At 45.7% G+C, this 12,239-nt stretch overlaps 1 protein-coding gene and 18 non-coding genes across 19 annotated transcripts in view; 7 read left to right on the forward strand and 12 right to left on the reverse strand.

Moving 5' to 3' along the window:
• LOC147837713 (uncharacterized) overlaps positions 1–12,239 on the forward strand; it is a 977,861-nt gene that overhangs the window by 500,820 nt on the left and 464,802 nt on the right. The gene's annotated exons all lie outside the window — the stretch shown is intronic.
• On the reverse strand, positions 105–177 carry trnaf-gaa (transfer RNA phenylalanine (anticodon GAA)). Its single transcript has one exon. It is a non-coding gene; the product is annotated as a tRNA-Phe (tRNA).
• trnai-aau (transfer RNA isoleucine (anticodon AAU)) lies at positions 266–339 on the reverse strand. Its single transcript has one exon. It is a non-coding gene; the product is annotated as a tRNA-Ile (tRNA).
• trnaa-agc (transfer RNA alanine (anticodon AGC)) lies at positions 595–667 on the forward strand. The gene has a single exon. It is a non-coding gene; the product is annotated as a tRNA-Ala (tRNA).
• trnaf-gaa (transfer RNA phenylalanine (anticodon GAA)) lies at positions 2,269–2,341 on the reverse strand. The gene has a single exon. It is a non-coding gene; the product is annotated as a tRNA-Phe (tRNA).
• On the reverse strand, positions 2,430–2,503 carry trnai-aau (transfer RNA isoleucine (anticodon AAU)). The gene has a single exon. It is a non-coding gene; the product is annotated as a tRNA-Ile (tRNA).
• On the forward strand, positions 2,758–2,830 carry trnaa-agc (transfer RNA alanine (anticodon AGC)). Its single transcript has one exon. It is a non-coding gene; the product is annotated as a tRNA-Ala (tRNA).
• On the reverse strand, positions 4,432–4,504 carry trnaf-gaa (transfer RNA phenylalanine (anticodon GAA)). The gene has a single exon. It is a non-coding gene; the product is annotated as a tRNA-Phe (tRNA).
• On the reverse strand, positions 4,593–4,666 carry trnai-aau (transfer RNA isoleucine (anticodon AAU)). Its single transcript has one exon. It is a non-coding gene; the product is annotated as a tRNA-Ile (tRNA).
• On the forward strand, positions 4,922–4,994 carry trnaa-agc (transfer RNA alanine (anticodon AGC)). The gene has a single exon. It is a non-coding gene; the product is annotated as a tRNA-Ala (tRNA).
• On the reverse strand, positions 6,596–6,668 carry trnaf-gaa (transfer RNA phenylalanine (anticodon GAA)). Its single transcript has one exon. It is a non-coding gene; the product is annotated as a tRNA-Phe (tRNA).
• trnai-aau (transfer RNA isoleucine (anticodon AAU)) lies at positions 6,757–6,830 on the reverse strand. The gene has a single exon. It is a non-coding gene; the product is annotated as a tRNA-Ile (tRNA).
• Positions 7,086–7,158, forward strand: trnaa-agc (transfer RNA alanine (anticodon AGC)). The gene has a single exon. It is a non-coding gene; the product is annotated as a tRNA-Ala (tRNA).
• On the reverse strand, positions 8,760–8,832 carry trnaf-gaa (transfer RNA phenylalanine (anticodon GAA)). The gene has a single exon. It is a non-coding gene; the product is annotated as a tRNA-Phe (tRNA).
• On the reverse strand, positions 8,921–8,994 carry trnai-aau (transfer RNA isoleucine (anticodon AAU)). The gene has a single exon. It is a non-coding gene; the product is annotated as a tRNA-Ile (tRNA).
• On the forward strand, positions 9,250–9,322 carry trnaa-agc (transfer RNA alanine (anticodon AGC)). Its single transcript has one exon. It is a non-coding gene; the product is annotated as a tRNA-Ala (tRNA).
• On the reverse strand, positions 10,924–10,996 carry trnaf-gaa (transfer RNA phenylalanine (anticodon GAA)). The gene has a single exon. It is a non-coding gene; the product is annotated as a tRNA-Phe (tRNA).
• trnai-aau (transfer RNA isoleucine (anticodon AAU)) lies at positions 11,085–11,158 on the reverse strand. The gene has a single exon. It is a non-coding gene; the product is annotated as a tRNA-Ile (tRNA).
• On the forward strand, positions 11,414–11,486 carry trnaa-agc (transfer RNA alanine (anticodon AGC)). The gene has a single exon. It is a non-coding gene; the product is annotated as a tRNA-Ala (tRNA).

Consider the following 12,239-nt stretch of genomic DNA (forward strand, 5'->3'; position numbering starts at 1 on the left):
TGGTCAAGTGGAAGCAGATGGACTTAAGTGTGAAGCAGCTAGGCTTTTTGAGTGACTTTCGGTTCCCTGACCCTCATGCCAAAAACTGAACGTCAACGCTGCTTTGCCGAAACCCGGGATTGAACCAGGGACCTTTAGATCTTCAGTCTAACGCTCTCCCAACTGAGCTATTTCGGCTGTCTTGTCTCAACTGCTCTGCAGCATGGATGTCGGTGAGACCTAGCAGAGCTCTTGAATGCGTCTGAGGCACAGGAGGGTAAAAGTGTGGCCAGTACGGGTATCGAACCCGCGACCTTGGCGTTATTAGCACCACGCTCTAACCAGCTGAGCTAACCGGCCACTTTCTGCACACTAACATAGAAATCCAGGGCACTGCCAATGTGGAGTGATTTAGGGATAACTCGTCATTCGGCATGCAGGACTCCTCACACGTTCCCTGGAGCAGGACCGGGTAGGACCTTTTGAAAAAAGCATGCTATTCCAAGCAATTTGACGAATACATATCAAGCAGGGCAAAGGGGCCACCGCAGAGCAGATGTGGTCTTTTTTTTCTTTTTTGATTACGTCAAAAATAGCCAAATTTTTTTCCAGCGAGGGGAATTAGCTCAAATGGTAGAGCGCTCGCTTAGCATGCGAGAGGTAGCGGGATCGATGCCCGCATTCTCCACATGAATCTCCGCATCTGTTTTCATGCCTTTCACACTGGCTTTCATTGCATACCTGGTTGCACCTTAAAGGGCCATGAAACCCCCTCGTTTCAGCAGGGTGTTTTCACACCTCTACTTTGGAAAAAGTCAGAAAAGTGGGCGTGTCCAGCTCTGTTTAGGGGGGAGTGTCGGAGGAACTAAAGTGTGATGGTGTGGGAGTGTCTATTTGGGCACGCGCGAGTTTCAGTCAAAATACACACACATGAGAAAGTGATGGTGTTTAACCTACATGGACATCTGTAGTCGAATTATTTGCCAAATTATTAAATGTTGGACTGTAACAGCAGTTTGGCTCTTTCATTCAGGGAATTAATTCATGCCCCTCGCGACAAACGCGATATTTGATTCGAGGATCTGCTCTAAGCGTCTATTTTTTCATGCAATGTTTGATACCGCACGGCGAATGAGAGAAAAAAAAAACTCTGCATTTCCCGGAAACTTAGATGCTCTCGGCAGGTAGCGTCAGAAAGCCGCGTGTGTTATTCCGGTCACAAAATGCCGTGCTATGTTTGCACTCAGTGCAATAGTTAACTTAATTCGATACCAACAAACTGAATAAACAAAGAGCACTGGTCGCTCACTTACCAAATCTGTAGAGACAGGACAATCACCAGCAACTAGAGCCGCGTCTTTATGAAGAGGAGACTAACGTTACAAGCGAATCCGGATTTCAGCGTTTGCAGATGAGAACAGCTCTCAGGTAAACAATGTTCCTCCTTAGACACTTAAGTTATTGTTGTCGAGCGTCGCGTACACTGTTAATCCACACGTGAACCAGCTGAGCTCTCACAGAGAGAAAATGAAAACGAAACTTAATGGCAGCAAACTATTAAACAACACTTCACGCTTGTTTTGCCAACACAACGTGGCGTCTCTGTGGCGTTAACACGGTGACGCTAATGAATATTAATGAAGTTGCACAATAGAGCGCGCTGATTGGTTTGACCCAAGCCTTACTCATGCATTAATGCATCACACTGTAAGACGTAATAAGACTCACTCTGGCACAGACGTCCAGTCTGCACGCTGGAATACACGCTATTATGTCATGACCGTGACGCAGCTTCAAAAATTCGTTTCAAACAGGAAGTACGAATTTGCTTGAAATAACGCAATAACAACCAATTTACACTTTTTAGTGAAATATAGGTGTCCTAATAGTGTTTTTAGCAGTGTGGGACACATATACGACTGTCAACAGCTCAAAAAATGTGTTTTGGTGTTTCGTGACCCTTTAAGACTTTATAGTGAAACTTCTTACGTCAGCTTTGCCGGTTCCTGTCTAGTGATTATCATTGCAACCCTTCAGAAGCCCTATCAAGTCACAGTTTTCTTTTAGTCAATGGCGTGTCCGCAGTGGGACATCAAAGCGCTAAACATATTGAAGATTGCTGTCGATTAGGCCATTGGAATCATCACCAGAAGCGACGTGACCGTCTGGGAGGAAGATGGCGTTTTGGTCAAGTGGAAGCAGGTGGACTTAAGTGTGAAGCAGCTAGGCTTTTTGAGTGACTTTCGGTTCCCTGACCCTCATGCCAAAAACTGAACGTCAACACTGCTTTGCCGAAACCCGGGATTGAACCAGGGACCTTTAGATCTTCAGTCTAACGCTCGCCCAACTGAGCTATTTCGGCTGTCTTGTCTCAACTGCTCTGCAGCATGGATGTCGGTGAGACCTAGCAGAGCTCTTGAATGCGTCTGAGGCACAGGAGGGTAAAAGTTTGGCCAGTACGGGTATCGAACCCGCTACCTTGGCGTTATTAGCACCACGCTCTAACCAGCTGAGCTAACCGGCCACTTTCTGCACACTAACATAGAAATCCAGGGCACTGCCAATGTGGAGTGATTTAGGGATAACTCGTCATTCGGCATGCAGGACTCCTCACACGTTCCCTGGAGCAGGACCGGGTAGGACCTTTTAAAAAAGCATGCTATTCCAAGCAATTTGACGAATACATATCAAGCAGGGCAAAGGGGCCACCGCAGAGCAGATGTGGTCTTTTTTTTCTTTTTTGATTACGTCAAAAATAGCCAAATTTTTTTCCAGCGAGGGGAATTAGCTCAAATGGTAGAGCGCTCGCTTAGCATGCGAGAGGTAGCGGGATCGATGCCCGCATTCTCCACATGAATCTCTGCATCTGTTTTCATGCCTTTCACACTGGCTTTCATTGCATACCTGGTTGCACCTTAAAGGGCCATGAAACCCCCTCGTTTCAGCAGGGTGTTTTCACACCTCTACTTTGGAAAAAGTCAGAAAAGTGGGCGTGTCCAGCTCTGTTTAGGGGGGAGTGTCGGAGGAACTAAAGTGGGATGGTGTGGGAGTGTCTATTTGGGCACGCGCGAGTTTCAGTCAAAATACACACACATGAGAAAGTGATGGTGTTTAACCTACATGGACATCTGTAGTCGAATTATTTGCCAAATTATTAAATGTTGGACTTTAACAGCAGTTTGGCTCTTTCATTCAGGGAATTAATTCATGCCCCTCGCGACAAACGCGATATTTGATTCGAGGATCTGCTCTAAGCGTGTATTTTTTCATGCAATGTTTGATACCGCACGGCGAATGAGAGAAAAAAAAAACTCTGCATTTCCCGGAAACTTAGATGCTCTCGGCAGGTAGCGTCAGAAAGCCGCGTGTGTTATTCCGGTCACAAAATGCCGTGCTATGTTTGCACTCAGTGCAATAGTTAACTTAATTCGATACCAACAAACTGAATAAACAAAGAGCACTGGTCGCTCACTTACCAAATCTGTAGAGACAGGACAATCACCAGCAACTAGAGCCGCGTCTTTATGAAGAGGAGACTAACGTTACAAGCGAATCCGGATTTCAGCGTTTGCAGATGAGAACAGCTCTCAGGTAAACAATGTTCCTCCTTAGACACTTAAGTTATTGTTGTCGAGCGTCGCGTACACTGTTAATCCACACGTGAACCAGCTGAGCTCTCACAGAGAGAAAATGAAAACGAAACTTAATGGCAGCAAACTATTAAACAACACTTCACGCTTGTTTTGCCAACACAACGTGGCGTCTCTGTGGCGTTAACACAGTGACGCTAATGAATATTAATGAAGTTGCACAATAGAGCGCGCTGATTGGTTTGACCCAAGCCTTACTCATGCATTAATGCATCACACTGTAAGACGTAATAAGACTCACTCTGGCACAGACGTCCAGTCTGCACGCTGGAATACACGCTATTATGTCATGACCGTGACGCAGCTTCAAAAATTCGTTTCAAACAGGAAGTACGAATTTGCTTGAAATAACGCAATAACAACCAATTTACACTTTTTAGTGAAATATAGGTGTCCTAATAGTGTTTTTAGCAGTGTGGGACACATATACGACTGTCAACAGCTCAAAAAATGTGTTTTGGTGTTTCGTGACCCTTTAAGACTTTATAGTGAAACTTCTTACGTCAGCTTTGCCGGTTCCTGTCTAGTGATTATCATTGCAACCCTTCAGAAGCCCTATCAAGTCACAGTTTTCTTTTAGTCAATGGCGTGTCCGCAGTGGGACATCAAAGCGCTAAACATATTGAAGATTGCTGTCGATTAGGCCATTGGAATCATCACCAGAAGCGACGTGACCGTCTGGGAGGAAGATGGCGTTTTGGTCAAGTGGAAGCAGATGGACTTAAGTGTGAAGCAGCTAGGCTTTTTGAGTGACTTTCGGTTCCCTGACCCTCATGCCAAAAACTGAACGTCAACGCTGCTTTGCCGAAACCCGGGATTGAACCAGGGACCTTTAGATCTTCAGTCTAACGCTCTCCCAACTGAGCTATTTCGGCTGTCTTGTCTCAACTGCTCTGCAGCATGGATGTCGGTGAGACCTAGCAGAGCTCTTGAATGCGTCTGAGGCACAGGAGGGTAAAAGTGTGGCCAGTACGGGTATCGAACCCGCGACCTTGGCGTTATTAGCACCACGCTCTAACCAGCTGAGCTAACCGGCCACTTTCTGCACACTAACATAGAAATCCAGGGCACTGCCAATGTGGAGTGATTTAGGGATAACTCGTCATTCGGCATGCAGGACTCCTCACACGTTCCCTGGAGCAGGACCGGGTAGGACCTTTTGAAAAAAGCATGCTATTCCAAGCAATTTGACGAATACATATCAAGCAGGGCAAAGGGGCCACCGCAGAGCAGATGTGGTCTTTTTTTTCTTTTTTGATTACGTCAAAAATAGCCAAATTTTTTTCCAGCGAGGGGAATTAGCTCAAATGGTAGAGCGCTCGCTTAGCATGCGAGAGGTAGCGGGATCGATGCCCGCATTCTCCACATGAATCTCCGCATCTGTTTTCATGCCTTTCACACTGGCTTTCATTGCATACCTGGTTGCACCTTAAAGGGCCATGAAACCCCCTCGTTTCAGCAGGGTGTTTTCACACCTCTACTTTGGAAAAAGTCAGAAAAGTGGGCGTGTCCAGCTCTGTTTAGGGGGGAGTGTCGGAGGAACTAAAGTGTGATGGTGTGGGAGTGTCTATTTGGGCACGCGCGAGTTTCAGTCAAAATACACACACATGAGAAAGTGATGGTGTTTAACCTACATGGACATCTGTAGTCGAATTATTTGCCAAATTATTAAATGTTGGACTGTAACAGCAGTTTGGCTCTTTCATTCAGGGAATTAATTCATGCCCCTCGCGACAAACGCGATATTTGATTCGAGGATCTGCTCTAAGCGTCTATTTTTTCATGCAATGTTTGATACCGCACGGCGAATGAGAGAAAAAAAAAACTCTGCATTTCCCGGAAACTTAGATGCTCTCGGCAGGTAGCGTCAGAAAGCCGCGTGTGTTATTCCGGTCACAAAATGCGGTGCTATGTTTGCACTCAGTGCAATAGTTAACTTAATTCGATACCAACAAACTGAATAAACAAAGAGCACTGGTCGCTCACTTACCAAATCTGTAGAGACAGGACAATCACCAGCAACTAGAGCCGCGTCTTTATGAAGAGGAGACTAACGTTACAAGCGAATCCGGATTTCAGCGTTTGCAGATGAGAACAGCTCTCAGGTAAACAATGTTCCTCCTTAGACGCGTAAGTTATTGTTGTCGAGCGTCGCGTACACTGTTAATCCACACGTGAACCAGCTGAGCTCTCACAGAGAGAAAATGAAAACGAAACTTAATGGCAGCAAACTATAAAACAACACTTCACGCTTGTTTTGCCAACACAACGTGGCGTCTCTGTGGCGTTAACACGGTGACGCTAATGAATATTAATGAAGTTGCACAATAGAGCACGCTGATTGGTTTGACCCAAGCCTTACTCATGCATTAATGCATCACACTGTAAGACGTAATAAGACTCACTCTGGCACAGACGTCCAGTCTGCACGCTGGAATACACGCTATTATGTCATGACCGTGACGCAGCTTCAAAAATTCGTTTCAAACAGGAAGTACGAATTTGCTTGAAATAACACAAAAACAACCAATTTACACTTTTTAGTGAAATATAGGTGTCCTAATAGGGTTTTTAGCAGTGTGGGACACATATACGACTGTCAACAGCTCAAAAAATGTGTTTTGGTGTTTCGTGACCCTTTAAGACTTTATAGTGAAACTTCTTACGTCAGCTTTGCCGGTTCCTGTCTAGTGATTATCATTGCAACCCTTCAGAAGCCCTATCAAGTCACAGTTTTCTTTTAGTCAATGGCGTGTCCGCAGTGGGACATCAAAGCGCTAAACATATTGAAGATTGCTGTCGATTAGGCCATTGGAATCATCACCAGAAGCGACGTGACCGTCTGGGAGGAAGATGGCGTTTTGGTCAAGTGGAAGCAGGTGGACTTAAGTGTGAAGCAGCTAGGCTTTTTGAGTGACTTTCGGTTCCCTGACCCTCATGCCAAAAACTGAACGTCAACACTGCTTTGCCGAAACCCGGGATTGAACCAGGGACCTTTAGATCTTCAGTCTAACGCTCGCCCAACTGAGCTATTTCGGCTGTCTTGTCTCAACTGCTCTGCAGCATGGATGTCGGTGAGACCTAGCAGAGCTCTTGAATGCGTCTGAGGCACAGGAGGGTAAAAGTTTGGCCAGTACGGGTATCGAACCCGCGACCTTGGCGTTATTAGCACCACGCTCTAACCAGCTGAGCTAACCGGCCACTTTCTGCACACTAACATAGAAATCCAGGGCACTGCCAATGTGGAGTGATTTAGGGATAACACGTCATTCGGCATGCAGGACTCCTCACACGTTCCCTGGAGCAGGACCGGGTAGGACCTTTTAAAAAAAGCATGCTATTCCAAGCAATTTGACGAATACATATCAAGCAGGGCAAAGGGGCCACCGCAGAGCAGATGTGGTCTTTTTTTTCTTTTTTGATTACGTCAAAAATAGCCAAATTTTTTTCCAGCGAGGGGAATTAGCTCAAATGGTAGAGCGCTCGCTTAGCATGCGAGAGGTAGCGGGATCGATGCCCGCATTCTCCACATGAATCTCCGCATCTGTTTTCATGCCTTTCACACTGGCTTTCATTGCATACCTGGTTGCACCTTAAAGGGCCATGAAACCCCCTCGTTTCAGCAGGGTGTTTTCACACCTCTACTTTGGAAAAAGTCAGAAAAGTGGGCGTGTCCAGCTCTGTTTAGGGGGGAGTGTCGGAGGAACTAAAGTGGGATGGTGTGGGAGTGTCTATTTGGGCACGCGCGAGTTTCAGTCAAAATACACACACATGAGAAAGTGATGGTGTTTAACCTACATGGACATCTGTAGTCGAATTATTTGCCAAATTATTAAATGTTGGACTTTAACAGCAGTTTGGCTCTTTCAATCAGGGAATTAATTCATGCCCCTCGCGACAAACGCGATATTTGATTCGAGGATCTGCTCTAAGCGTGTATTTTTTCATGCAATGTTTGATACCGCACGGCGAATGAGAGAAAAAAAAAACTCTGCATTTCCCGGAAACTTAGATGCTCTCGGCAGGTAGCGTCAGAAAGCCGCGTGTGTTATTCCGGTCACAAAATGCCGTGCTATGTTTGCACTCAGTGCAATAGTTAACTTAATTCGATACCAACAAACTGAATAAACAAAGAGCACTGGTCGCTCACTTACCAAATCTGTAGAGACAGGACAATCACCAGCAACTAGAGCCGCGTCTTTATGAAGAGGAGACTAACGTTACAAGCGAATCCGGATTTCAGCGTTTGCAGATGAGAACAGCTCTCAGGTAAACAATGTTCCTCCTTAGACACGTAAGTTATTGTTGTCGAGCGTCGCGTACACTGTTAATCCACACGTGAACCAGCTGAGCTCTCACAGAGAGAAAATGAAAACGAAACTTAATGGCAGCAAACTATTAAACAACACTTCACGCTTGTTTTGCCAACACAACGTGGCGTCTCTGTGGCGTTAACACGGTGACGCTAATGAATATTAATGAAGTTGCACAATAGAGCGCGCTGATTGGTTTGACCCAAGCCTTACTCATGCATTAATGCATCACACTGTAAGACGTAATAAGACTCACTCTGGCACAGACGTCCAGTCTGCACGCTGGAATACACGCTATTATGTCATGACCGTGACGCAGCTTCAAAAATTAGTTTCAAACAGGAAGTACGAATTTGCTTGAAATAACGCAATAACAACCAATTTACACTTTTTAGTGAAATATAGGTGTCCTAATAGTGTTTTTAGCAGTGTGGGACACATATACGACTGTCAACAGCTCAAAAAATGTGTTTTGGTGTTTCGTGACCCTTTAAGACTTTATAGTGAAACTTCTTACGTCAGCTTTGCCGGTTCCTGTCTAGTGATTATCATTGCAACCCTTCAGAAGCCCTATCAAGTCACAGTTTTCTTTTAGTCAATGGCGTGTCCGCAGTGGGACATCAAAGCGCTAAACATATTGAAGATTGCTGTCGATTAGGCCATTGGAATCATCACCAGAAGCGACGTGACCGTCTGGGAGGAAGATGGCGTTTTGGTCAAGTGGAAGCAGGTGGACTTAAGTGTGAAGCAGCTAGGCTTTTTGAGTGACTTTCGGTTCCCTGACCCTCATGCCAAAAACTGAACGTCAACACTGCTTTGCCGAAACCCGGGATTGAACCAGGGACCTTTAGATCTTCAGTCTAACGCTCGCCCAACTGAGCTATTTCGGCTGTCTTGTCTCAACTGCTCTGCAGCATGGATGTCGGTGAGACCTAGCAGAGCTCTTGAATGCGTCTGAGGCACAGGAGGGTAAAAGTTTGGCCAGTACGGGTATCGAACCCGCGACCTTGGCGTTATTAGCACCACGCTCTAACCAGCTGAGCTAACCGGCCACTTTCTGCACACTAACATAGAAATCCAGGGCACTGCCAATGTGGAGTGATTTAGGGATAACACGTCATTCGGCATGCAGGACTCCTCACACGTTCCCTGGAGCAGGACCGGGTAGGACCTTTTAAAAAAAGCATGCTATTCCAAGCAATTTGACGAATACATATCAAGCAGGGCAAAGGGGCCACCGCAGAGCAGATGTGGTCTTTTTTTTCTTTTTTGATTACGTCAAAAATAGCCAAATTTTTTTCCAGCGAGGGGAATTAGCTCAAATGGTAGAGCGCTCGCTTAGCATGCGAGAGGTAGCGGGATCGATGCCCGCATTCTCCACATGAATCTCCGCATATGTTTTCATGCCTTTCACACTGGCTTTCATTGCATACCTGGTTGCACCTTAAAGGGCCATGAAACCCCCTCGTTTCAGCAGGGTGTTTTCACACCTCTACTTTGGAAAAAGTCAGAAAAGTGGGCGTGTCCAGCTCTGTTTAGGGGGGAGTGTCGGAGGAACTAAAGTGGGATGGTGTGGGAGTGTCTATTTGGGCACGCGCGAGTTTCAGTCAAAATACACACACATGAGAAAGTGATGGTGTTTAACCTACATGGACATCTGTAGTCGAATTATTTGCCAAATTATTAAATGTTGGACTTTAACAGCAGTTTGGCTCTTTCATTCAGGGAATTAATTCATGCCCCTCGCGACAAACGCGATATTTGATTCGAGGATCTGCTCTAAGCGTGTATTTTTTCATGCAATGTTTGATACCGCACGGCGAATGAGAGAAAAAAAAAACTCTGCATTTCCCGGAAACTTAGATGCTCTAGGCAGGTAGCGTCAGAAAGCCGCGTGTGTTATTCCGGTCACAAAATGCCGTGCTATGTTTGCACTCAGTGCAATAGTTAACTTAATTCGATACCAACAAACTGAATAAACAAAGAGCACTGGTCGCTCACTTACCAAATCTGTAGAGACAGGACAATCACCAGCAACTAGAGCCGCGTCTTTATGAAGAGGAGACTAACGTTACAAGCGAATCCGGATTTCAGCGTTTGCAGATGAGAACAGCTCTCAGGTAAACAATGTTCCTCCTTAGACACTTAAGTTATTGTTGTCGAGCGTCGCGTACACTGTTAATCCACACGTGAACCAGCTGAGCTCTCACAGAGAGAAAATGAAAACGAAACTTAATGGCAGCAAACTATTAAACAACACTTCACGCTTGTTTTGCCAACACAACGTGGCGTCTCTGTGGCGTTAACACGGTGACGCTAATGAATATTAATGAAGTTGCACAATAGAGCGCGCTGATTGGTTTGACCCAAGCCTTACTCATGCATTAATGCATCACACTGTAAGACGTAATAAGACTCACTCTGGCACAGACGTCCAGTCTGCACGCTGGAATACACGCTATTATGTCATGACCGTGACGCAGCTTCAAAAATTCGTTTCAAACAGGAAGTACGAATTTGCTTGAAATAACGCAATAACAACCAATTTACACTTTTTAGTGAAATATAGGTGTCCTAATAGTGTTTTTAGCAGTGTGGGACACATATACGACTGTCAACAGCTCAAAAAATGTGTTTTGGTGTTTCATGACCCTTTAAGACTTTATAGTGAAACTTCTTACGTCAGCTTTGCCGGTTCCTGTCTAGTGATTATCATTGCAACCCTTCAGAAGCCCTATCAAGTCACAGTTTTCTTTTAGTCAATGGCGTGTCCGCAGTGGGACATCAAAGCGCTAAACATATTGAAGATTGCTGTCGATTAGGCCATTGGAATCATCACCAGAAGCGACGTGACCGTCTGGGAGGAAGATGGCGTTTTGGTCAAGTGGAAGCAGGTGGACTTAAGTGTGAAGCAGCTAGGCTTTTTGAGTGACTTTCGGTTCCCTGACCCTCATGCCAAAAACTGAACGTCAACACTGCTTTGCCGAAACCCGGGATTGAACCAGGGACCTTTAGATCTTCAGTCTAACGCTCGCCCAACTGAGCTATTTCGGCTGTCTTGTCTCAACTGCTCTGCAGCATGGATGTCGGTGAGACCTAGCAGAGCTCTTGAATGCGTCTGAGGCACAGGAGGGTAAAAGTTTGGCCAGTACGGGTATCGAACCCGCGACCTTGGCGTTATTAGCACCACGCTCTAACCAGCTGAGCTAACCGGCCACTTTCTGCACACTAACATAGAAATCCAGGGCACTGCCAATGTGGAGTGATTTAGGGATAACTCGTCATTCGGCATGCAGGACTCCTCACACGTTCCCTGGAGCAGGACCGGGTAGGACCTTTTAAAAAAAGCATGCTATTCCAAGCAATTTGACGAATACATATCAAGCAGGGCAAAGGGGCCACCGCAGAGCAGATGTGGTCTTTTTTTTCTTTTTTGATTACGTCAAAAATAGCCAAATTTTTTTCCAGCGAGGGGAATTAGCTCAAATGGTAGAGCGCTCGCTTAGCATGCGAGAGGTAGCGGGATCGATGCCCGCATTCTCCACATGAATCTCCGCATCTGTTTTCATGCCTTTCACACTGGCTTTCATTGCATACCTGGTTGCACCTTAAAGGGCCATGAAACCCCCTCGTTTCAGCAGGGTGTTTTCACACCTCTACTTTGGAAAAAGTCAGAAAAGTGGGCGTGTCCAGCTCTGTTTAGGGGGGAGTGTCGGAGGAACTAAAGTGGGATGGTGTGGGAGTGTCTATTTGGGCACGCGCGAGTTTCAGTCAAAATACACACACATGAGAAAGTGATGGTGTTTAACCTACATGGACATCTGTAGTCGAATTATTTGCCAAATTATTAAATGTTGGACTTTAACAGCAGTTTGGCTCTTTCATTCAGGGAATTAATTCATGCCCCTCGCGACAAACGCGATATTTGATTCGAGGATCTGCTCTAAGCGTGTATTTTTTCATGCAATGTTTGATACCGCACGGCGAATGAGAGAAAAAAAAAACTCTGCATTTCCCGGAAACTTAGATGCTCTCGGCAGGTAGCGTCAGAAAGCCGCGTGTGTTATTCCGGTCACAAAATGCCGTGCTATGTTTGCACTCAGTGCAATAGTTAACTTAATTCGATACCAACAAACTGAATAAACAAAGAGCACTGGTCGCTCACTTACCAAATCTGTAGAGACAGGACAATCACCAGCAACTAGAGCCGCGTCTTTATGAAGAGGAGACTAACGTTACAAGCGAATCCGGATTTCAGCGTTTGCAGATGAGAACAGCTCTCAGGTAAACAATGTTC

Source organism: Danio rerio, chromosome 25 (genome assembly GCF_052040795.2).
Source record: "Danio rerio strain M-AB ecotype USA chromosome 25, GRCz13ab, whole genome shotgun sequence".
Lineage (NCBI taxonomy): Eukaryota > Metazoa > Chordata > Actinopteri > Cypriniformes > Danionidae > Danio > Danio rerio.